The following is a 25003-nucleotide window of genomic DNA, read 5'->3' as shown; positions in this document are numbered from 1 at the left end:
GAGAACAAAATGTGCACTGTGATATTATGTCACATATTCTGGCATTTTATCCTCTCTGGACATTTACAAATGAATATCAGAGAAGACCATGAAATAGGCCTAGTTCAACATTTAAATAATTAAGAGTGCCATTGATGTCTCCAATATTTAAGGATATGGTATTAAAAAGTATTGCAAAAAGTAAGAAAAATCATGTTGGGAAAGAGTTAGAATGTTTAAACTTGCTAATTAAAATTGACTTCATGTGGGAGATTCATGATGAAGCCCTACTGTGCTTTTTCTCAAAAAATTATAGCTGTTCTCATATATGGTTGAGAACTCTGTAAAGCCGTGTTCTGGTGGATGAATCAATTTTCAACATCTCAGTGATACAAGACAAATATTCTTCTTTTCCTTTAGAAAGTGGTTCCCAATAGGGGGGCAATTTAATTTTTAATGTGGGCAATTGGAACTTTCTTTAAAACCAAGTAAAAGGCCTTTTAGGCTTCGTCTATGTGATTAGGAGTTCACTTTTTGAATAGTAAGGATTATATGTTATGTGGGGAGGGGAGCATCAGGATTTTAGAGATGTTTAGGTGGAGCATGGCCCCCCAAAAAGGTTGGGAACAATTGCTTTAGAACATATGAAGAAATTGACATCCAACAATTATAACATTTTAAAAGTTAAAATTAAACCAAATTAATGCATATTTGCATTTTACACAACTTATTTGCATGGACTTTATTTTAATAATTGGGGTTTTAGATACAATTTATATTAGTTTTAATTAATTAGGTTTCTCATATGTCTTTTTGTATTGTTCCCACTTTGTAAGCTGCCCCAAGTCTACGGAGAAGGGCAGCATAGAAATCCAATGATAGATAGATAGATAGATAGATAGATAGATAGATGGATGGATGGATGGATGGATGGATGGATGGATGGATGGATGGATGGATAGATAGATAGATAGATAATTGAAATTGCCTTTCTGCCTCAAATGAAAAGATAAGGAAGATGTATATAAGGAAAAAGGTAGATTAATAACATATAAAATGACCAAAATACAATAATTTAAAATAATTAATAACAATATATAGATATATGCAGGTGTGTTTTGTTATTTTATGTGCTAGTAAACTATCTTTTCCACCTTATACATCTTCCTCCTTATTCCTTTTTTTACAAACACACAGACATACACACATTTTATTTAGATATGCCAACGGTTCTAGACCTTTGATTATGATGGAAATTGTGAATAATGCTTGACATTATCTTCATGCTCAGAAAAAAATATGTATGGTTTTAATTTGTGGTGTTTTTAAAATTAATTTAAATATTGGATTTGTCTTACATTGTATTGCTATTGCTGTGAGCCGGCCCGAATCTGCGGAGAGGGGCGGCATACAAATCTGATTAAACTTAAACTTAAATTTAAACTTAACTGATTAAACTTAAACTTTAAAGATTTTCCAACAATAAGAAAATAATTAAACTGACTCTTCTCTTTTTTGCAAGGACAAAATGAAAACCTGTTAAATGACTGCCAGGGAAGGTATATGAAGTTGGTTTAGTTGATCAAGGCTAAAATAACATTCATTATTTCTGGTAACTATTTGTTCTGTCTGGGTGCCCCCAGACTTCAACACCAACTGAAAAAAGCAGCCAGACACGCTGGTAAAAAGCAAAGTCACTTTATATCTTTGAAAACAAACACAGAGAACAAAAACTGTTCTTACAAACTGGAATGCTATGAGGCTTCACAGAAGAGTCACGACGGCCAGACAATACAACAGGCTTCTTGCTGGCACACACCCCACTGTAGATAATAAAACCCACGCCTCCCCCAAGTTTTCAGCCTTCGAGGCCACAAGCCAGAATCAGAGACGCCAAGGATTGAAGCAAGGTCACAGGACTCCCAAAAGATAACTCTCCACAATACAGGAAGGGCGGGCCTGCCTTTTCAACCTTTCTGAGGAGAACCACACCCAAACCCAGCTGTTGCCTATTAGGGATGGAAATACCTGGCTAATTGTCCCCTTCGTTGGGAGGCCCTTCTCTGCCTCATATCGATGATGGCTTGTGCGTTCTCATCTAAGGATTCCAGGCTACTCGCTGGGGAGAGCTCCCCCCCCGGGGGTCTCAGGCTGTTCTCCCTCCTCTTCGTCCTGGCATTCCTCTTCCCCGTCTGCCTGGTCCTCCTCCTCCTCCTGTTCCTCGTCCTCCCCCTCTGAGCATGGAGCCGGCAGATTTCCAGCCGTTCCCTGAGGAGCCTCAGACTGAATCACAGCACTATTAATTTCCACTGACATTGGAAATATGATGGTTTATCTCTACAGATAAGAAATAAGATATGTGAAGAAGAGATAATTGATTGTATACTAGAGGCAAGAGAGAGGGGAAAAGAGAGAGAAAGAGACAGGGAGAGAGAGAGGGAGAATATTAGATAATGACCATTAAAACAAGGAAAGCATATATTTTTGGCTGGGATGGTAGTTCCAATTATTCTTTTCCTTGCAAGCTAAAACTATCATTTTTCCAGCATTTAAATGTATTTATTATTTATTATTTAAATTTATAAGCCATCCAACTCCTTCCGGACTGTATAAAGAAGGTTTGCGTGATATTTATTTTAACCCTAGCCCTGGATACTAATATGGAACATTTCCATAGATGTCCATAATTTCTAATCATACTAAGCATTAATTTTTTAAATTATATTATTTCACAAAATATCTTCAATTAATTTTCAAGACAGGGGCTTTTTTAACCATATATGAAAATTACCAAATTAAGAAAATATTTTTTTAAATGTTCATCTGGAGTCTTACTACATTTTTAAAAAGAAGCAAGCAATGAAATAAGTAATAGCTACTAAGATATTTTCTCCTAAAGACAAGTATGTTTGCACAAGAAAATAGTCTATGTAAATATTTTATATTGAAGTCCTACTAACCAATCAATTTGGGTGAGACCCTTTTAAAGGATTAGTGTACATAATTAGGACAATGTAGGTGATAGATTTTGTCCCCCCCCCTCTCATGATTGTTAGCATAAGCTTTGCAAACAATCTTTATTCCCAGCTGAAAATAAAGTTTAACTCCAAGCTCCAAATACACTACAATCTATACCTCAAATATCAAAATGAATAGCTTTTGCAGCTGGTGCTTTATCTAAATCCATAAAAAGGATATTAGATATAATTTCTGCCAGTTTCACTTTCACCTAGGACAAATTCTGCCTCTTTTATGAAGTCATTAGCATTTTTGTATTGTAAAAATGAATAAAATAAATTCACCCCCTCTTAAATCAATTACCAGAATGGCAAAAAAAGGAAAGGAGCCATATACCACAAAACATCTGTGAATGGAGCTAATTTGTGTGGCATAAATGATGAGTCGGGGCGGCGCAGCAGGTAGAGAGTCCTGTACTGCAGGCCACTGAAGCTGACTTGTAGATCTGAAGGTCAGCGGTTCAAATCTCATCACCGGCTCAAGGTTGACTCAGCCTTCCATCCTTCCGAGGTGGGTAAAATGAGGACCCGGATTGTGGGGACAATGGCCTAGCTCTGTTAAAAAAAGTGCTATTGCTAACATGTTGTAAGCCGCCCTGAGTCTAAGGGGAGAAGGGTGGCATAAAAATCAATCAATCAATCAAACAAACAAACAAACAAATAAATAGCAAACAAAAAACAAAAAACAAACACCATATAACAATAATAACAGAAAAAGGCAATGGCAAATCACTTCCAAATTTGTGCCATGAAAATCACACAGAGATTCCATATAGTCAACCATAAAATGGATTACACTGAGTTATCTTTCAATTTCCAAGCTGGGAGGGAGGGACAGGGAAAGAGAGAGGAGAGGGGGGAGAGACTCTGTGTGGCATGTATATGATTATATTAACAGTGGCATGTATATGATTATATTAGTAGCTGGATACCCGTGCTTCACTACAAAACTGAACTCTTTAGCATGGAGCAGAATGTCTAAACTCCCAACCTGCAGGCTGGATGAGTCACTTGCTGGCCATGTCCACTGGCAGTTGGAACAGAGTTCTTTTCAGGTGGTGAGGGGGAGTAGAATGTTTAACTCCTTAGCATGAGGAGTAAATTATAATATAATAATATAATTTCCTATATTATTATATAATAATAATAATATAAGAAATAACTAATGATCTGACGGTCCATTTCAAAAAATCCTTTTTTAGCGAGCACCTAGAAACCATGATGAACCTACATGCCAAGTTTCATGTTTATAGGCTGTATGGTTCTGGAGATTTTATGGTGATGTGTGAGTGGTATTTGGCATAGATAGATAGGTAGGTAGGTAGGTAGGTAGGTAGGTAGGTAGGTAGGTAGGTAGGTAGGTAGGTGGATGGATGGATGGATGGATGGATGGATGGATGGATGGATGGATGGATGGATGGATGGATGGATGGATGGATGGGTGGATGGGTGGATGGGTGGATGGGTGGATGGGTGGATGGGTGGATGGGTGGATGGGTGGATGGGTGGATGGGTGGATGGGTGGGTGGGTGGGTGGGTGGGTGGGTGGGTGGGTGGGTGGGTGGGTGGATGGATGGATAGATAGATAGATAGATAGATAGATAGATAGATAGATAGATAGATAGATAGATAGATAGATAGATAGATAAATTGATTATATTTCTCATCAGTCACATCTTCTGCAAATAAATTTTGCAAAAACAACAACTGGTAAATGGTCAATTAAAATGCAGTAATATAATAATAATAATAATAATAATAATAATAATAATATATCTATCTATCTATCTATCTATCATCTATTATTTTTATGATATTACTGCATTTTAATTGACCATTTATTTGCAGAAAATGTGACTGATGAAGAAATATAATTCAAACTGCTCAGCTGTTTTCCTAATTGGAAAGTACAGTTACTCGGAAAAGACATTGCAAAGCATAACTGTTGCCTTTGTGGAAATACTATGCACAAGTAAACGGTTATTTTAGGGGAAATGTTCTTGTCCTATGAAAGAAATTTTTCTTCCCTGCATTATTCCTGAAGTTATAGTTGAAATATGGCATAATGATGATAGTGGCGATAGGGTAAATGTGTGTTAGTTCATTCATTCATTCATTCATTCATTCATTCATTCGTTCGTTCGTTCGTTCGTTCGTTCGTTCGTTCGTTCGTTCGTTCATTTCTCAGGATTTTCCTGATTCTCTTTTCATCTTTCACTCGCAAATCAGCTACAAAATCAAAATAACAAATAAATGCTACCTTCCTGCTACCTGTGTGCTGCAAAACTAAGCATCAGTCTGGATTTTCCGGAACACTTCTGAGCCCAGGCAAATCCCAAACACATTCTTTGAAAATAAAATGATGTGTTTTCTCCTGGTTTTTTTTTTAATGTGAAAATGTATTCACTTGGCAAGGGATGATGACAGCAACCACAACAAACAATGACTTGTGAGAGGGAAGAGAGATCAACAGCAAGTATTTGTTTTCTGGTAAACTGAATTTTATGGCTTAGCTGAACAGGACAACATTTTTGTATTTAGCTTCATTTGGTTTATGGGTGAAGACCAAGTGACTCACCGAACGAGTGGGAGATCCTTACATTTATAATTCATCTGGCACAATAAACTATAGAATTACAATACAATGTAGTCAGTGAATAAGTCTATCAAGGAAGCCATGTCTAGGCATCAGAATTCAGTAATTTTCCTGGAGTTCACAGGTGATCAGGTGGGTTAATATTATATCATGATTGCTAATTAGGACTGACATTATTTGGGCTTCTTGCCAAGATGAGCAGAAAGAGCAGTAGAAGAACATCTGTAAGACTAATGGGGTTTGGATTAGAATTCCTCCAAGGTCCCTTTCAACTCGGATATTATATTATTCTGTTACTGCTGTATATTCCAAATTTTATTGGGGGTGGGGGAAATGAAACATGCCATTGTCTTTTAAAAACAAAACCAAAACAATCCTCGACAACTTCCTGGATATGTTCTTACAATGTTATTTCTTTTTCCCCATGCTTTATTTGTTTTATCTATGTAACATTTCATTTCCATCAAATGAAATGATAGAGAGCGAGAGAGGCATGGTGTTCCCTCGATTTTCACGGGGGATGCGTTCCGAGACCGCCTGCGAAAGTTGAATTTCCATGAAGTAGAGATGCGGAAGTAAATACACCATTTTTGGCTATGGACACAGTATCACAAGCCATCCCTTAAGACTTTAAATCCCTAAAATACCATTTCCCATTCCCTTAATGTTGTGATTCAGCCTGAGGCTCCTCAGGGACCGGCTGGAGCTCTGCCGGATCCATGCCCAGAGGAGGAGGACAGTGACCAGGAGGGGGAGGACCAGGCAGACGGGGGAGAGGAACGTCAGGAGGAGGAGGAGGGAGAGCAGCCTGAGACCCCCCGGGGGGGCTCTCCCCAGCTAGTAGCCTGGATTCATTGGATGAAGACGCACAGGCTATAATAGACATGAGGCAGAGACGTGCAGCTCAAAGAAGGGACCAATTAGAAAGATATTTCCATCCCTGAATTGGCAACTGCTGGGTTTGGGTGTGGTTCTCCTCAGCAGGGTTGAAAAGGCAGGCCCGCCCTTACAGTCTCGTGGAGAGTTATCAACTGGGAGTCCTGTGACCTTGCTTCAATTCTTGGTGTCTCTGATCTTGGCTTGTGGCCTAGAAGCCTGGAAGACTTGGGGGAGGCATGGGTTTTATTATCTCCAGAGTTGTTTTTGCCAGCAACAATCCTGTTTTATTGCCTGGCCTTTGTGAAACCTCTGTGAAACTGCATCGTGTTCCTGTCTGTAAGAACAGTTTTTGTTACCTGTGTTTGCTTTCCAGTATATAAACTGTCTTTTCTTTTTACCAGTGTGTCTGCATACTCTTTTTGGTTGGTGTTGGCGTCTGGGGGGACCCAGACAGAACACTTAACAACCATTTACTCACCATTATTACTGGTACTCACCATTGAATAAGACACTTAGTGATCCTGATATTTATAAACATAATTATTTATTAACAATAATTATTTTTTTGTTATTTATTTGCAAAAATTATTAGTTTCATGATGACGTATGACATTATCGGGCGGGGAAAACCGTGGTATAGAAAAAACCCGCAAAGTATTTTTTAATTAATATTTTTTGAAAAACCGTGGTATAGACTATTCGTGAAGTTCAAACCCACGAAAATTGAGGGAACACTGTATATAAAGAAATAAAAAGAAATATGCATGCCTGTTGCACCAGTTGTGGTTCTATCTAGACAGGGAGTCTCTACTCACAGTAACTCATGCCCTCATCACTTCAAGGTTTGACTACTGCAATGCTCTCTACATGGGGCTACCTTTGAAGAGTGTTCAGAAACTTCAAATCATCCAGAATGCAGCCGTGCGAGCAGTCATGGGCCTTCCAAGGTATACCCATATTTGTCAAGCACTCCACTGCAATTCAAAGTGTTGGTTATGACCTATAAAACCCTACATGGCATCAGACCAGATTACCTCTGAGACTGCCTTCTGCTGCTTGAGTCCCAGCGACTGGTTAGGTCCCACAGAGTCGGTCTTCTCCAGGTCCCGTGAACTAGACAATGTTGCTTGGCAGGATCTAGGAGAAGAGCTTTCTCTGTGGGGGCCCCATCCCTCTGGAATCATTTCTTTTCTATCTTCTGTTTCTATTTTCTATCCATTCATAAAATACATCCCATGCCAAGAAATATTCATTCTTCTTTATCCTTAATATCCTTAATATATTCCCTTCTGCACATTCTAATATTTTCTTAATTACATTGTCTTTTGACCGAATTTCATCATTTTTCCATTGCTTTGTGAATACAAATCTAGTTGTGGTTAGTACATGTAAAACCAAGATATATAGTCCTTTTATTATATTTTTCCCGTAGACTGCCCAACAAAAACATCTCTGGTTTCAAGTCTAGGTGTTGCATTGTCACTTTTTCCCACCAAGTATATATGTTTGTCCAATATTTTTTAGCTTGATTGATGCCCAAAGGGAGGCTGAAAAAAAGTGACTCTCTCAAGGTCACTCAGCAAAAGTAGAAATGGTGGTCTTCCAATTTGTAGCGTGATGTCCTAACCATTCCATTAAATTGGCTCTCTATATTTTCCCCCAAGTTCTTCATTAGAATATTGTTAAATCTTCTCTTCATTGAAAAAAGAAGGCAAAAGAATGAATCTAGAGAGGGTAAGAATTATATACTAAGGTTACACTGGCTAGATAAATGGCACAAATTGAGTATTCAAAACATGTTGCATTCAAAATGGGGAAACTTGTGGACATGATTGCCAAGAGCCTTTTGCTTCAATCACTTAAGATTAGTTAAATGTCAACTAAAACTTGAACTGCCAGTTCAGTTTAAACCATAAAATATTGTAATTGACCTTGATATATTGTAAAGTATTCTATCAAGGTCAATACACATCCCCCATTCTTCCAAAATCAGGGAACTGGAAAAACTATCACAAAAAATCCTAAACCTAAATTTCAGATAACAAAAGCATGTCCACCTTTCAGCAGAGATTAGGTCCTATTCCAACCTCATTAGATATTTCTATATTATTGTTGATTCCCAGTAATGCTACTAGAAAATTGGTTTGAGCACTTTCAAGAAGGATTAAGTCCCAGTAATTACTATGCTCCATATATCAACTGGCTCATGACCTTTGTGCTGATTATTTTTATGGCAGCAGCTTCTTTAATATAGCCATTGAGATTTGTTTGGAACATAATAACATATTTTTTTGCCCTGGCAATAATCTTCAGATTGATAAAGCCAATAGTGAGTCATTAAATCACTGAATTTAATTGCTACTGGACCTGCTAATTGTCTGAACAGGGTGATGAATGTGAGACCTTTGGGGAAAAAAAGAATATTTTTGTTTGGTGGTAACCTGTCTTTCTTTTCCAAAATAGACAACCTGGTGTATATATGCCTGGTGCACCAATTGCAGCCCTATCTGGACAGGGAGTCTCTACTCATAGTCACTCATACCCTTACCACCTCAAAATTCAACTACTGAAATGCTCTCTACATGGAGCTACCTTTGAAGAGTGTTCGGAACTTCAAATCATCCACAATGCAGCTGCATGAGCGGTTATGGGCCTTCCAAGGCATACCCATATTTCTCCAGCACTCCACAGACTGCATTGGCTGCTGATTGGCTTCCAAATGCAATTCGAAGTGTTGGTTATGACCTATAAAGCCCTACATGGCATCGGACCGGGTTACCTCTGGAACCACATTCTGCCGCATGAGTCCCAGCGACTGATTAGGTCCCACACAGTCGGCCTTCTCCAGGTCCTGTCAACTAGACCAGTGTTTCCCAACCTTGGCAACTTGAAGATATTTGGACTGCAATTCCCAGAACTCCCCAGCCAGTGAATGCTGGCTGGGGAATTCTGGGAATTGAAGTCCAGATATCTTCAAGTTGCCAAGGTTGGAAAACACTGAATTAGACAATGTTGCTTGGCGGGACCTACGGAAAGAGTCTTCTCTGTGGAGGCCCTGGCCCTTTGCAATCAGCTCCCCTAGAGATTCACCTCACCCCCACCCTCCTCACCTTCCATAAAAGTTTAAAGACCTATTTGTGCTATTAGTCTTGGAGCCATTAGACCCAAGTCCCCTGGCCGATGAGTGTAGTATGTAGTATTTTCTTAATATAGGATACATTTTTTGGAATACATTTTGTACACCAAGAAGGGGTATTTTTAAAATAATTATGTATCAAATAATTTTTAAATAAGTATGATCAAATCTAGACTTTATATTCATTTGGGGATTTTTTCCCCTCTCTCTTGGGACTTCATTTATATCTTATACATATTTCATTTCTCAAGATGATATTTAAGAACTGTGAATTAGAACTGAACCCGATAAACAAAATCCTGAAATAATTTGAATAATTCAGCTTTGATGCAACCAACAATAATGTTGATTCAATATTTTAGCGCAATGAAAAAAGTGTCAAGTAACATAAGATAATGGAATGATTATTCACTCAACTTACATAGTTATTCTGTTCTACAGATCAACTATATTTCTAAAATATTTCTACAGATATGTGGCATTTGATGAACCTCAGACCAATCTTTTACAATTAAGGATATAGGCAGTTAACAGTACAAAAATACAATTGTAGAGAAACACCAAGCATATTAAGGAAAAGAAACTCCACAAGTAAGTAAGTAAGTAAATAAGTGAGTGAGTGAGTGAGTGAGTGAGTGAGTGAGTGAGTAAGTAAGTAAGTAAGTAAGTAAGTAAGTAAATAAATAATAATAATAATAATAATAATAATAATAATAATAATAATAATAATTTATTGGATTTGTATGCCGCCCCTCTACATTAACTCTCAGTAATGACACAAGCACAGAAAGTTATTTCAACAAGCTGCAGTTTTGTCTTAATCCTTCAAAGACCTTTCACTGTAGTTTTAAAGAAGGTCAATTTTAATAGGACTATAAAACAAATGTAGTAATTGCTCCAGACCATAGCCAAAGAATCACATTGATAATTCAGTTTATTACAATAGGCTTTGATTGGTGATTCCCAATTTTCAAAGGTGTTGTTTCTATTTTCCACCAAGCCATTAAAGAGAATTTGAAAAATAATACGTAATACTGATTGGGGTAGATGTATTTTTTTAATATAAATCTGTGCTAGGGTGGTTAGCAGAGTTCTAAATTTGTCTGTTTGCAGCCAAGCCTTTCATTTTATTTAAAGTTAATTTTATGAACGACAAGTGGAATTTGGCCAGTTAATATCAAATATTCATAGAAGCAGAAATACGAGCATTGGTTTATCCACTTCATTTAATTTCAATTGTAAATCATTTTATGATTTATAAAATTAATTTTAATAATTCAGTAACTTTCCCCAGATGCACACCATGTAAGAAAGATTTCTATGTATGCTATAATTTGGAATTAATTTTTTTTTCTTGGTGATACTATATGGTATGCTAGTTAGTTCTTGTCTCAATGTGCTTTGCTTCATTTACCATTAGCAATTGCTCATTTTAGTGGTCTAAGCATATTGTTATTTTATCAAATAACCATGATGAATAACTGGAAGATAAGGTAATTTTGTTTTTGTTTTGCAGTGTAAAAGAAAGAACGGTGGAAAGTCCCCCAAAATAATGTTTAAGTTTGTTTAGGTTTTGTCTGTTAGTTGAATTCATAACATTTCTATAGGCAAAGTAAATGACCAGGGTAACATATATACTCAGGATATACAAACCGAAGTAGATTTTAAGTTTCTTTGGCACCCTCACCCAACCTAAATAAGCATAAATTCATTTTCCCCCTCTTTTATGCAATCAGCTTTTTTCATTTATTATCTACTAGTAGCTGGATAACTGTTGTGGTTAGCTCTGGCCCAGCTCCTGCCCCAAGGACTGTGGATGTGGGGGAGACATCCAGATGCTGCAGGGCTGTTTTGCCCCTGGTGGAATCTGATGATGAAGGCTCCTCTGACCAAGAAGACATGAGTGAGAGGAAGGAGGAGAGTGTGGCAGACAGCTCAGAAGGAGATCAATTATCTAGCTCTTCCTTGGATTCAGAACAAGAGTTAATGATACAGCCACGCATGCGGAGAGCGATGCATAGGCAACAACAACTGAGAGATTATTATCAAAGAAAATGAGGCCACCTGTGGTGGGGTGGGGCTGTGGTAATTAGTAAGGCTGCTATAAATAGCAGCCTGTGGGTTTGGCCATTGTGGAGGATTATTTGATTGTTGTGTTTTGTGACTGCTTTACTGACTTTGACTTTTTGTGTGCTGATTTTTCCCTGCTTTGAAACTAAACCAGAGCAAAGTGTGTTTCACTTTGTGAAAGAAGAAGAACTGTGAATTGCCTCACAGCTGCAAGCTAAGTATCACAGAACTGATAAGGGACTTGTACAAATTACCAGTTTGGTTGGAGATGAGTGCTCTTTGCTATACCAAAAGAGGGCTTAGTTTAAGTGAATTTTCATTATAAAGAATATTGTTTTGAATTTTCAAACATGTGTGTGTCTGAAATTTGTACCTGTGAATTTTTGGGAGGATTCTGCCAGAGAGCCTGACAGAACAGATAACCATGATTTCTTATGAAACTATGTGATCAGGCTTGATACATTGACACCTAAAGCTTTATGAAAATGTATAGAATGCGTAGCTCCTTAGCATCATAGCATGTCAGTATAAGGCAATGGGTAGTTGGAACAAAGTTCTTTTCAGGTGGGGATGGGGAGTAGAATGTTAAACTCCCAGCCTTCAGGCCCAAGGAGTCATTTGCTGGCCAGGTCCATGCCCAGTTTAGCAAAGCAGTAGCATCAGAGCCTGCTAATATAAGGCAGCTGGCAGTAGGAATAGAATTATTTTCAGATGGGGAAAGGGAATAGAAAATCTAATTCCTTAGCATCAGAGCATGTTGATATAATACTGTATAAGAAACACTATTGATCTGATGGTCATTTCAAAAAGTGTTGTCTTAGCAAGCACCTAGAAGCCAATAAGTGCCAAGTTTCAAATTTGTAGACTTTGCAGTTCTGGAGATTTGGTGATGAGTGAATGATATTTGGCTTTTAAAAATATAGATTATTATAAATCTTCTTTCTTTTCCCATCTATCTATTAAGCATAGAGTTGTTCAGTGTTCAGTTTTCCTATCTTTTCTTCTTTTGCAACACTTCTAATTTCCAAAGGTAAAGCACACGTATACCACCATCCTGCCTATTCAAATCTTTCTCTTTAGGGAAGACATATTATCTTTGCCTTGTCTTTTTCTCCCTAAAACTGCATTCCACATGTTGTCTCATCTGTGGACCCTAGGGATTGTTCCTCAATACAGCTTAAATGAATGCTATTTCCCCAATGATTACCTTCTTCTCTGATGCCATTTCTCATTGACAGGCTTTCACTGTGTTGCTCCTCTAAAAAATTAAATCCAACTATTTTCTCGAAGGCATGTGGGGCTGCCTTTTTTGAGATCCATATTCACTCCGGGATTCATGTATTAAATATTATTAACTAAAAGCATTTATTTGCAAAGCAGTCCCTGGTGGACTGTCCCTGAAAATGAACTCTATTGTATACAGGGGAAAAAAAATGTTTGTATGCTTTTATTGTCATCCCCTTGGGATAAGATAAGTGTTAGGCAGGCTTCATTCCAAAGTTTATCTCATCTTGTATCAACTAGAAGCAAAAGGGAAAAATAAAATACCCAGCCAAATTCTTTCACAACCCCATTTATTTATGAAATCTGCAGTTGTAGACCAAAAAGGCAGCAACAGTAATCAGATAAAGCAATAGTTGCAGTTTTCAAATAGATGCAAAAGGCAAAAAAGAAAATATATTTAGACTGATTATTAATTGAAATTATAAGCCTCCCAACTCCATCACCTATCTGCAAGGCATACAATATGCGGAATACAATACAAAAGGTGGGGGGAGAACACCCTGGAAAAAAAAAAAACCAAACAAGGTTGATTCAGCTTTCCATCCTTCTGTGGTTGGTAAAATGAGGACCCAAATTGTTGAGAGTAATATACTGACTCTATAAACTACTTAAAGAGAACTGTAAAAGCACTGTGAAGCAGTATATAAATCTAAGCGCTAAATGCTAAACTCATATCTATCATCTTATAAGTGGATTGCTAAACACTTAGTCCAAGGCAGGAGAAAGAGGTACATTTTAAGGACTCCCTTAAAAAAAAGAGTACAAGCCACATAAAATTCCAAAGAGGGGAAAATACAACCACCCTCAGGTGACAATATTTAATCAATGAGACACAAAGCCTGCTGGCTCTGCCCAATTGATTGGAATGGACATTGTGCAGAAAAATAATAATGGTCCCTGATTGTAGACAACCAGAGAGCTGAAGTTGGAGAAATTATATGATGACCCAATTATCAAACCATGATTTTAAGTTAGGATTGCAGAAGATTAGAAACAAACTGTTCAGTCACTCCGTCATGTCTGACCCTTTGCAATCCCATGGACCATAGCATGCCAGTCCCCCTGTCCTCCACTGACTCACTGAGTTTGTCCAAATTGCATTGATGATAATTTATTTATGTATTATTAGAGTTGAAAGGGACCTTGCAGGTCATCAAGTCCAACCCCCTGCTCAATCAGGAAACCCTACACCACCCCAGTCCAATTTTCTTTTGAATATGTTGAGTGATGGGGTGTTCACAACCTCCACTGGCAGGCCGTTCCACTGGTTGATCACTCTCACCATCAGAAAGAACTTTCTTATTTTCAGGTTGAATCTCTTCTTGGTCAGTTTCCATCCGTTGCTCCTGATCTAGCCCTCTGGTGCCCTGGAAAATAATGTGACCCCTCCTCTCTGTGGCAACCCCTCATATACCTGTATACAGATATCATGTCCCCTCTGGCCCTCCTTTTTGCTAGACTATCCGTGCCCAGTTCCAGCAACCTCTCTTCGTATTACTTGGTTTCCAGTCCCCTTATCATTCTGGTTGCTCTTTTCTGTACTTTCTCTAGAGTTTCAATGTCCTTTTTTTGGTGGGGTGACCAAAATTGAAGGCAGTACTCTTGGCGTGGTCTGACTAGGGCATTAAAGAGTGGTATTAGTACTATCTAAGTACATCCATCTAAGTGCAACAATATCGCCAAAAAGGCTTCGAGTTGGTAACCTGATCCTACGTAGCTTCTGCTCCCGCAATCTCACACTACTCACAAGAGCCTACAAAACTTTTGCCAGACCCATCCTCAAATACAGCTCATCTGTCTGGAACCCATACCACATCTCGGACATCAACACTCTTGAAAACGTCCAAAGATATTTCACCAGAAGAGCCCTTCACTCCTCCACTTGAAACAGAATATCCTACGAAAATAGACTAACAATCCTGGGTCTAGAAAGCTTAGAACTACGGCGCCTAAAACACGATTTAAGTATTGCCCACAAGATCATATGCTGCAACGTCCTACCGGTCAATGACTACTTCAGCTTCAACTGCAACAGCACAAGAGCATGCAACAGATTCAAACTCAATACTAACCGCTCCAAACTTGACTATAAAAAATATGACTTTAACAATTGAGTCGTCAAAGCATGGAACTCATTACCGGACTCAATAATGTCAACCCCTAACCCTCAACATTTCTCCCTTAGACTCTCCACGATTGACCTCTCCAGGTTCCTAAGAGGCCAGTAAGGGGCGTACATAAGTGCACTAGTGTGCTTTCGTCCCCTGTCCAATTGTCTTTCCTTTATCTCATATATATTTTCTTCCTTGCATATATCTTCTCCTCTATTTTTACATTTATCTCTCTATATATATATTACTTCATGTCTATTCTCTTCCTATGTATTTGTGTATTGGACAAATGAATAAATAAATAATAAAAAATAATAAAAACTAAATAAAAAATAATACTATCTAAGCATCTCATCCTCTGTTGTCCCTTTCTCCAATCTTTCTCAACCTCAAGGTTTTTCCAGTGAATTTCAGAACTATTAAGAGTACTTGCACTAGTAAATATCCTAGATCCCTTCCAATTCTGTTATTCTCTTATTCCAAATTGGTTTTTTTTCTTATTTAGTGGCCAAAATATTTCAGCTTCAACTTTAGTATCTGTCCTTCCAAAGAACAGTCAAGGTTGACTTCCTTTTGGATTGACTGATTTGATCTCCTTGCAGTCTAAGGGACCCCTCAAGAGTCTTCTCCAACAACTCAATTTGAAAGCATCAATTTTTTTCTGCTCAGCTTTCCTAATGGTGCCAATGATTGATATGGGTTGCTGCCAGCATCCTAGGAATCCACCAAGTATCTTCTTAAAATATATGATATTCTAAGTAGCACAGTTCTTTGCAGTCCTGCTGGTATTATTGTAGGAAGCTGGATTTTTTTATGTGTTTTGTGAAGTTCTTGGACATGATACCAAATGCCCTGATGACAGTGGGTATCACTGTTACATATTTCATCCATAGCTGTGTAGTTTCAATGGCCAGACCACAATGTTTTGTATTTTCTTCCAGTTCTTTTTCTTTAACTCACACCATCTCCTGATACAGCAATATTAATAAACTGTACTCTTCAACCCTCAACAACCATGATATCTGGTGTGTTGTCTTCCAAATGACAATATATCTGTATTCAAAGTCTCACAAGATCTTCACCATCTCATTTTCAGTAACTTTTCCCACTTTGTGCTTCCATGACTTTTCAGATACAGGTATGTCATATTTTTTACATAATGACCAGTGGACTAATTTAGATCATGTCTAGTTTTTTAATCGGTTTGCACAATTTTGCTGCAATCACATATTGAATGTGAAACAGTTTCAATTTTCTCTTTGTAAAGTCGGCAGTTTGGATTGTCAGTGGATTTTTGTATCTTTGCTTTCATGACATTATTGCTGTTGTTGTTGTTGTTGTTGTTGTTGTTATTATTATTATTATTATTATTATTATTATTATTATTATTATTATTATTTATTAGATTTGTATGCCGCCCCTCTCCGTAGATTCGGGGCGGCTCACAGCAATGATAAAAACAATATATAATGACAAATCTAATAGTTAAACTCTAAAATAACAATAATACATTTAAAAAGTCTAAAAAACAAGAAACCCCAATATATAAAAAACATACATACAGTCATATCATACACAGAACAATAAAAAAGTCTTTACATTATTTCCCTTGCAAAATAGTTCGCAGAGAAATTGATTTGTCAAAAATTTATAAAAGGATAATCATTCTTATATCTGAAACATCTGGCTAGCATCCTAGAATAATGTAGCAAATTTTTTTTTTTCAGTTAAGATTTTTAGCATACAATTAATGGCTAGGATAAAAGCTTTCAAATAAAAAGGCTAATTACACTCTAAAGATCAAAATACATGTCATTTCACTTCACTTACTAAACTACAGTCAAAAATAAAAGAAATACATATATGATTGGTATTGTGCAATTTTAAAGATAACTGCAATCTGCGTAGTGCAAAATCTGTTTTGTCTGTCTGCTTGCTCACCTGTCTGTCTATTCTCCAAAAGAAAGTAATGATTTCTGCATCAATTGAAGAATGCTGCAAAAATAACTCCAAGCAAGAGCAACTACAAAGTACTATATTTTTGGGGAGGGAAGATACACTCTCCCTCAAAAGAGGGTGAAAATTTAGGTGTGTCTTATACACAGAATGTAGTCCCACCCATGCACCTCCACCCTTTGGCCTCTGCCTCCTAGCAATTTGCCTCCTTGCAGCAAACAGCACACAGCCTGATTAGCACAAGCAAGTGATTGTCGACCATCAGCTGTTTCAGGCTGCAGGCAGCTTTAGGCTATAGTGATCCCTGTAGCCTGAAACTATTAGCTGCTTGTGACTAAAACTGAAAGTGAAACTGAAACAGGCTGTTTGCTGTTTGCTGCAAGAAAGCAAATTGCTGGGTGGTAGAGGCGGAGGCAGATTTTTATTTTCTTTTGCTTTTATTTTCTTGTGCTAATCAAGCTGTGCTGAAACTGAAATTGGCTGTTTGCTGTTACCTATAGAATGTTTGAAAGATTAGGCTTATTTCTTATTGCTTCATTATTGTTCTGGACAACTTAACAAAATGAAGAAGCTTTTTAAAATAAATGTTTGATTTGAAGAGGCCTAGTATTATTGTATGTTCTTTTAAATAGCAGAGAATAACATATACTTCCAGAAAGCCACATCAATTTTAATAGCATCTGTACAAGTGCAATAGGAAAAGTAACAGTATCCTGTTTTAGTATTAAGATATGGCAGCTGAGTTAAACCCTGATTTAGTCATGTTTGGAGTAGATCTATTTAAATAATTAGGAGGAGTTATTGTGACTACATTTAAGAAACCTTTCTGGAATTAATATTCTGTCACAACGTACATTTCTCCAATTCCTTGATATATCTATGGGTCAGGCACACATGCACAGAAATACACTAAACATTGTACATCATTTGTATTGTTTGCTGTTTGTTGCAAGGTGGCAAATTGCTGGGAGCATTTTTTTCATACTTTTTCTAAAAAGAAATGTTTTTATTCTGTTAAAAAGACCTATTATTTTTTTAAAAAAATACAGCTAGTATAAATTATCTCAGCTTTCAGCACCTCTTTCTCGCTGCATACAATTACTTAGTTTCTTGGCCCAAATTGAAAGTAATTCTGTGAAATGTTCTTACTATTTGCAGAGATTAGCAAAGATGGGAATGAAAAGCTACAAAATGTTTGGGAGGAATAGTTGTTGATAGATACATTACCCAATCGTCTCCCTATTTTACTACCGGCTATGTATCCTGATAAAATTCACACTATTTGAATCTGATTTTTATCTTCAGTATTGCATTCTATCCTAAATAATTGGGTGCTATTTGCAGGATCATAAAAATATCTTTACATATGTTTTGACCAGTTGTATATCCAGTGAATTATGTTACATTTAAGTAGCTAGCTTTCTCATTATAATATTGTGGATACTTTGTTAAAATATTTAAAAGTCTTACAGTTAACAGCAATTCCACAATATATTAAGGAAGATGTCATTTAAAAAAAAAAAGAATTACCGGTAGAGAAGAATAGACTAGCTCAAGTATTTCTCAACCTTGGCAATTTTAAGACTTCTGTACTTCAACTTCCCACAGGTGTTTAAGTTTCCAAAACTGAGAAACACTGCTTTAGTCTATACAACAATTTTTGGCAGATGTTTTTGGATCCTTCCTTCAATAATATGGACTACAATTCATTTGGCCCCTATAATTTAAACTTATTCTGCTTGCATGAAGTTGAACATTGAAATCTCATAAATACATCTCATAAAAGTCCAGTTAATAAACAAATAAATACACAAAGAAAATAACATGACCAAAACTTTGGCTTTTAATAATAGTGGCATAAAACCACAACAACATTGCAGCCTTCTTTTAGTACTGCACTGAGAATATGACTAAGATTATATTCTCTTGTATTGTACAAAATTATCATTATAGGAAAATTATACCGGTGTGTCTGGACCTTGAATTAAAGTAAAGAAGACAAATACACAACAATGCCTTAATTTGCAGGAATAGGACTGTTTACCTTTAGGGGCTTTATCTTACCCTCCCCTTTTCAAAACACTGAAATTGATATTGAAATAGTCGAAAGAGAGCTAAGCAAGAACTCATACAATCCCTGCAGAACTTTCCAATGGTTCTTTAATGTAGAAAATCTAGAGGTTTATACCCCAATCTATTTGATGCTCCAAATTGAATGCTTATGGCACCACCCAAAATAGACTTTAAAAAGCTGAAAATCTTTCTAAAGTTATTTGTCTATATCTGAAAAAACAGAATTTCTAATTCTTGCAACTATTCTTCATTATATTTTATCCACCAGCCTCTTAATCACTCTCGTTGCTCTTCTCTTCTTTTTTCCAGAGTCTCGACATTTTTTTATAGATCATAGTGACTAGTGATGGGCGAACCCAACGGTGTTTGGGTTCGGCAAGTTCAGCCGAATTTTACGCAAAATTTGGCCGAACCCAAATCAAACCCAAACTCGAACCCGAACAGGGAATCCCTCCCATGAAGAGATTCCGGGGGCAGAGTTTTGACGTCACCGGCAGGTTGCTAAAGACGCCAAGCATGTTTATTTTTACGTGAAAGGATTGCCTTTTGCTTGCAGCGCCACTGCGGTGTCCTTTTTCGTAAAAATAACAATGTTTATTTTTACGTGAAGACCTCCCTTTGAAGGAGCTGGGGAATCCCTCCCATGAAGATATTCTGGGGGCGGAGCTTTGACATCACCGGCAGGTTGCTAAGGACACCAAGGTGATCACTTCCTGGATTCCATGGAATCCAGGAAGTGATCACCTTGGCGCCCTTAGAAACCTGCCGGTGACGTCAAAGCTCCGAATGCCGAACACGACCCTGAACTTTGCCTGAACTTTGGAAAAATTTCGGGTTCGTGTTCGGCATACCGAACACCTCAAAATTCGATACAGACCCGAATTGTGCGGGTTCAGTTCACTCATCACTAATAGTGACCAAAACTGGATGCAGTATCCTAAATATGGTCTTACCAAGGTATTATAAAGTGATACTAATGCTTCACGTGATCTTGATTCTATCCATCTGTTAATGTAGCCTAGGATTGCATTGACTTTTTTGGTTGTTTTTGCATAGCCTACGGTGAATATGATGATGCTATGTATTTTCCTCTTCAGAGTGATTTTTTAAAGATAATTAATATAATTGCAGCTAATGAACACACACAGAACTAATTTTATCAACTTGTCCTATGCTTAGAAGTGTGGTTTATGCACTTCCATTGCAGGTGCATTTTTGTTAATCCATTGCATCTAGAAGCCTTATTTTTTAAAAGCAGCAGTTGATGGAAAAGCAACAACACATGAATTTTGAACTACTTGCTTGTGTTTTATTAAGGCTGAATATAGATGATCAGGATGTGTTAGCTTTGCAGTTGTCATCTCAGGTTTATATATATTGTGTGATTGCCTTCAGTCATGTAATATATAGTTTGTGCTGCTTTTTATTTATGGAACACTTGGTGATATTTTATACTTTAGGTTGTACGTGATAGCTTGAAAAATATATCATTGGGGTTTTTTTTCTGAATTGTCCTTTCTATCCCCTTTTGGAGTTGATACAAGCTAGTCCATATCACCTTCAATCAAACAATGACAACAGTGTTATTAATGTCCCAAAGAAGTAAAGCTAGTAAGCGAAATCAAAGATAACAAAAATAGGACAGTTTTTTTCTATTCCTTTGATCATCTCCAGGTTGTTTATTCTGAGAAATAAACAACTTTTCAGAAATAAGGTTATTTTTCCCCCTTTACATTTTTAAAGAATAACATGTCAAAAAATAAAATCCAAGGAAAATAATATTGAGGGTTCATCTGGATGTGTAGAAAATGCTTCACTTTTAGCTTCAAAACTTTGCTTTAGGTGTCAAACACGACCATGATGTATTGTGATATATTACAATGTTTTTTGTCTTTGTGGAACTGGGGTGGCCTGTGAGTGACACATACGGATCGGGGGCTGCCAGTTTACATAAGAACATAAGAAGAACCATGCTGAATCAGGCCAAAGCCCATCGAGTCCAGCATTCTGTGTCATACAATGGTCCACCAATTGTACATGGGGATCTTGAGTAGAAAGAGAAGGCAAAACACTCCCTTTCCCTTGACTCCCAACAAATGGTACTCAAGGGAATCCTGCCCGCCTCAACCAATATAGAGGCGGCACATGGACATCTGTTTCAATAACCACCGATACACTTGGCATCCATGAACCTGTCTAATCCTGCCTTGAAGCTATCCAGGCTGACAACGGTCACATCCTCTTCTGGAAGTGAATTCCATAAACCAATGAAAGATTTCCCTTGATTTGTCCTCACTTTCTTACCTATGAGCTCTAGGGAATGCCCCCTCGTCCTAGTATTGTGTGATAGAGAAAAGAATTTTCTCTATACACCTTTTCTATCTCATGCATGATTTTATACACTTCAATCAAGTCACCCCTTAAACACCATTTTTCAAGGCTGAAGAGACCAAAGTGTTGTAACCTGGTATCATAAGGGAGGTGCTCCATTTCTTTAATCATATTTGTTGCACTTTTTTGCACCTTTTCCAGTTCCATTATATCCTTCTTGTGGTGAGGTGACCAGAACTGTACACAGTACTCCAAGTGTGGTCTCACCATCGATTTGTACAGAGGCAATATAACATTTACGGACTTATTTTCGATTCCCTTCCTAATCATGCCAAGCATGGAGTTTGCTTTTTTAATTGCTGCTGCGTACTGGGTTGATATCTTCATTGAGCTGTCCACCAATTGAGCTGTTGATAGGCCTGTTTTAGATGTTGTTGCTTAGACTTTATATCCATATAGTAAGTGCAGATCAGGATTGTTGGAAGAGTTTTGTACATGCGGAAGGTAACCCACCAACTAGCCACAGTTAATCACTATACCTAATTGAAGTCTTCAGTGAAAAACACTGCAGCAGACTTTCTTGGAAAATATATATTTTACATTTCTTCTTATCAATCTGCTTCTCTAAATAAACTATCACCTTTACATTTAACCACTATAATAAACTATCCACAATACTAGTATATAATTCTTATTACATCCAGCACTGCAACCACTAAGCACTAACCACTAACTATGAACCACCCAGCACAAAAGCCACTCTATAACAAACCACACCCATGCAAGGGTGTTACTCCTATTATAGAGGTTACAGCCAATCAGATTGCAGCACAGTTAGCAAACCCATGATTACATACTGATTATGGCTTACATTAGCCTTTCCCATGGTTACAAACCATTCACTTACATTGTAATATTACCTCCAGAAATAAACTTATTTCTGACAAGGATTTCCTTCTAAGAAAAAAAAAATGTGATTCAAAAAAATCTGAAGCTGGACACTCTGGCTTCTGAAGCTATGATGATGTCAAAATGATGTTGTCATGCGAATCATACAAACAGATTGTGCAGAATGCAGCTGCGAGTTCAATCATGGGCTTTCCCAGATATGCCCATGTCACATCAACACTCCACAGTCTGCATTGGTTGCAGATCAATTTCCGGTCACAATTCAAAGTGTTGGTTATGACTTATAAAGCCCTTCATGGCATCGGATCAGAAAACCTCTGGGATCGCCTTCTGCCGCACGAATCCCAGCGACCGATTAGGTCCCAGAGAGTTGGCCTTCTCCGGGTCCCATCGACAAGACAATGCTGTCTGGTGGGATCCAGGGGAAGAGCCTTCTCTGTGGCTGCCCCGACCCTCTGGAATCAATTCCCCCTGGAGATTAGGACTGCCCTCACCCTCCTTGCCTTTTGCAAACTCCTAAAAACCCACCTTTGCCACCTGGCATGGGGAAATTGATTCCCCTCGGCCACTCTGTTTTATGTATGGTTTGTTTGGGTTGTATGATTGTTTTTTAAATTAAGGGTTTTAATTGCTTTGTTTTTTGTTTGTTTTGCTTTTTGCTCTTTTTTTTTTTTTTGACAAATAAAAGGATTTATAGAGTACAGAGGTGACCAGTTTCTTGCTTCATAACAAACTTATAAAAAACAACACTGGTAGAATTTAAGCAGTTAAAGAGTGACTTCTAAATATGTTCTCAGTAAATGAATATCAAAAAACTAAAAAGGGAATAGATTTTACAATGACAAAAATAGTTAATTGATAGTTAATTCATAATTCACTTGTATAGCCTCTCCTGCTTTTGAATTTTCTTAAGATTGTTTTAGTCCAAACACATTGCTGAGGCATAAATTCTGTGTCAGAAGTACAGTAGCAGAATGTTGGATCCTGCAAAAAAAGAGTCATGTGTTCTAGAAGCAGATTAAGGCCCCTCTTTCATTGCTTTTCCAATTTTTTGTACTTTGCGGCCTGTTCCAAAGCGGCGACTTGCTCTTCAATCTGATTGATTTGTTCCAGGTAGGGCTGAAGTACAGCATACTTCTGATATAAGTCTTTCAAATTCCGACTTATGTTTATAGCAATGTCTTTCATTTCCAGATACTTCAAACTAGTTAGTTTGTTCTTGTTTTCCAGGAGTTTTTGCTTTTGCTTTTTAATCATTGGGTTTGTATTTGTATTTTATGTCTTGAGCCGCTCCAAGTCCTTGGAGAGGGCCGGCATACAAATCTAATTAATAATAATAATAATAATAATAATAATAATAATAATAATAATAATAATAATAATAATAATAATAAACCTCATGTCATTTATATACAATGTCAGGAATGTCATTTGCCCTTTCATTGTCTTCCATCACATGATGTTCTTCTATTACTGAGCTCATTAATATTTCAGGTTTATGAGAATACTTTTGTCAATACCCTAAAGTGAAATATATCTCCTTCTTTTTTCATGAAAAGTTTAGTATACAAGCAGATATTTGTTCATATGAAGAGTCCAAGATTACTGGCTGGAGATTATGGGAGCTGAAATTCTAATATTCTGAAGGTCATGAAATTGGAGAAAGCTACTGCATATTACTCAGAAAATATTTAGGCAGATGGATCATTGGGGAGATTTAATATAAGACAGTTTGCTATGTCCTTCCAATATTTCATGCTGCCCTCATAACAAGCTTTATCACATTAATCCTTTTTATTTTTTCACTGAAGCACTTTTTTTTTCATTTTAAGTTTTGTTTGTTTTGTTTTTCCTGAAGTGTCCAGAGGGTGAAACGGCCTTCCGCAAGGCTGAAAATCAGCTGACCAGCACTCTGGTGCTGACATAGGGCAACATCTCTCATGCTATACGATATGGCTCCACGTGCCACCTGTGAACAAATGCCATAGATTCACCATCACAGCTCTAGTTGCTTTAGCATAGTTGTATTTATCAAAAAAATATTGAAATTACACACAGTGTTAACTGGCCGTCTGGCAACTAGCTAGCTCTATCATATTTCCCCCCTCCATATCTAGGAAACTATTTATTTAGCTAACTAGCTAGATATGTATTGAGCTACCTAGAAATTAATAATAATTAATAATCCACATTTAACTACAGCAAATTCCTTATCCCACTTTTTCTGTTACTTCTGTTCTGCCCTAAATTACCGCTATCCAAAATAGCGCTATCCTAGTCTCCTTTAATTTTAAAAATTCAGCAAAAACATGTAATGCATACAGAATATAGTTTGTATATATAATATGTAACCCTTCCCTGGTGCAGAGCTGAAGGGATTGGATACTGTAGCCTAGAGGTTAATTCTCTGCCTTACAAGGCAAAGGTTGCAGGTTCAAGTCCCAGTGAGGGTATGGCTAGCTGATGAGGCCAAAATAAGGCCGAAATAGATCTATCCCAGTCTCCCTTAATTTTCAAATTCAGCAAAAAAACATGTGACATATATCTCTATCTATTCTACATCTATATCCATATATCAATCTCCATCTCTCTCTCTCTCTCTCTCTCTCTCTCTCTCTCTAATTTAGTATATATATATATATATATATATATATATATATAT

The sequence above is a fragment of the Erythrolamprus reginae genome, chromosome 4 (genome assembly GCF_031021105.1).
Source record: "Erythrolamprus reginae isolate rEryReg1 chromosome 4, rEryReg1.hap1, whole genome shotgun sequence".
Lineage (NCBI taxonomy): Eukaryota > Metazoa > Chordata > Lepidosauria > Squamata > Dipsadidae > Erythrolamprus > Erythrolamprus reginae.
This window is presented reverse-complemented; position numbering follows the sequence as displayed.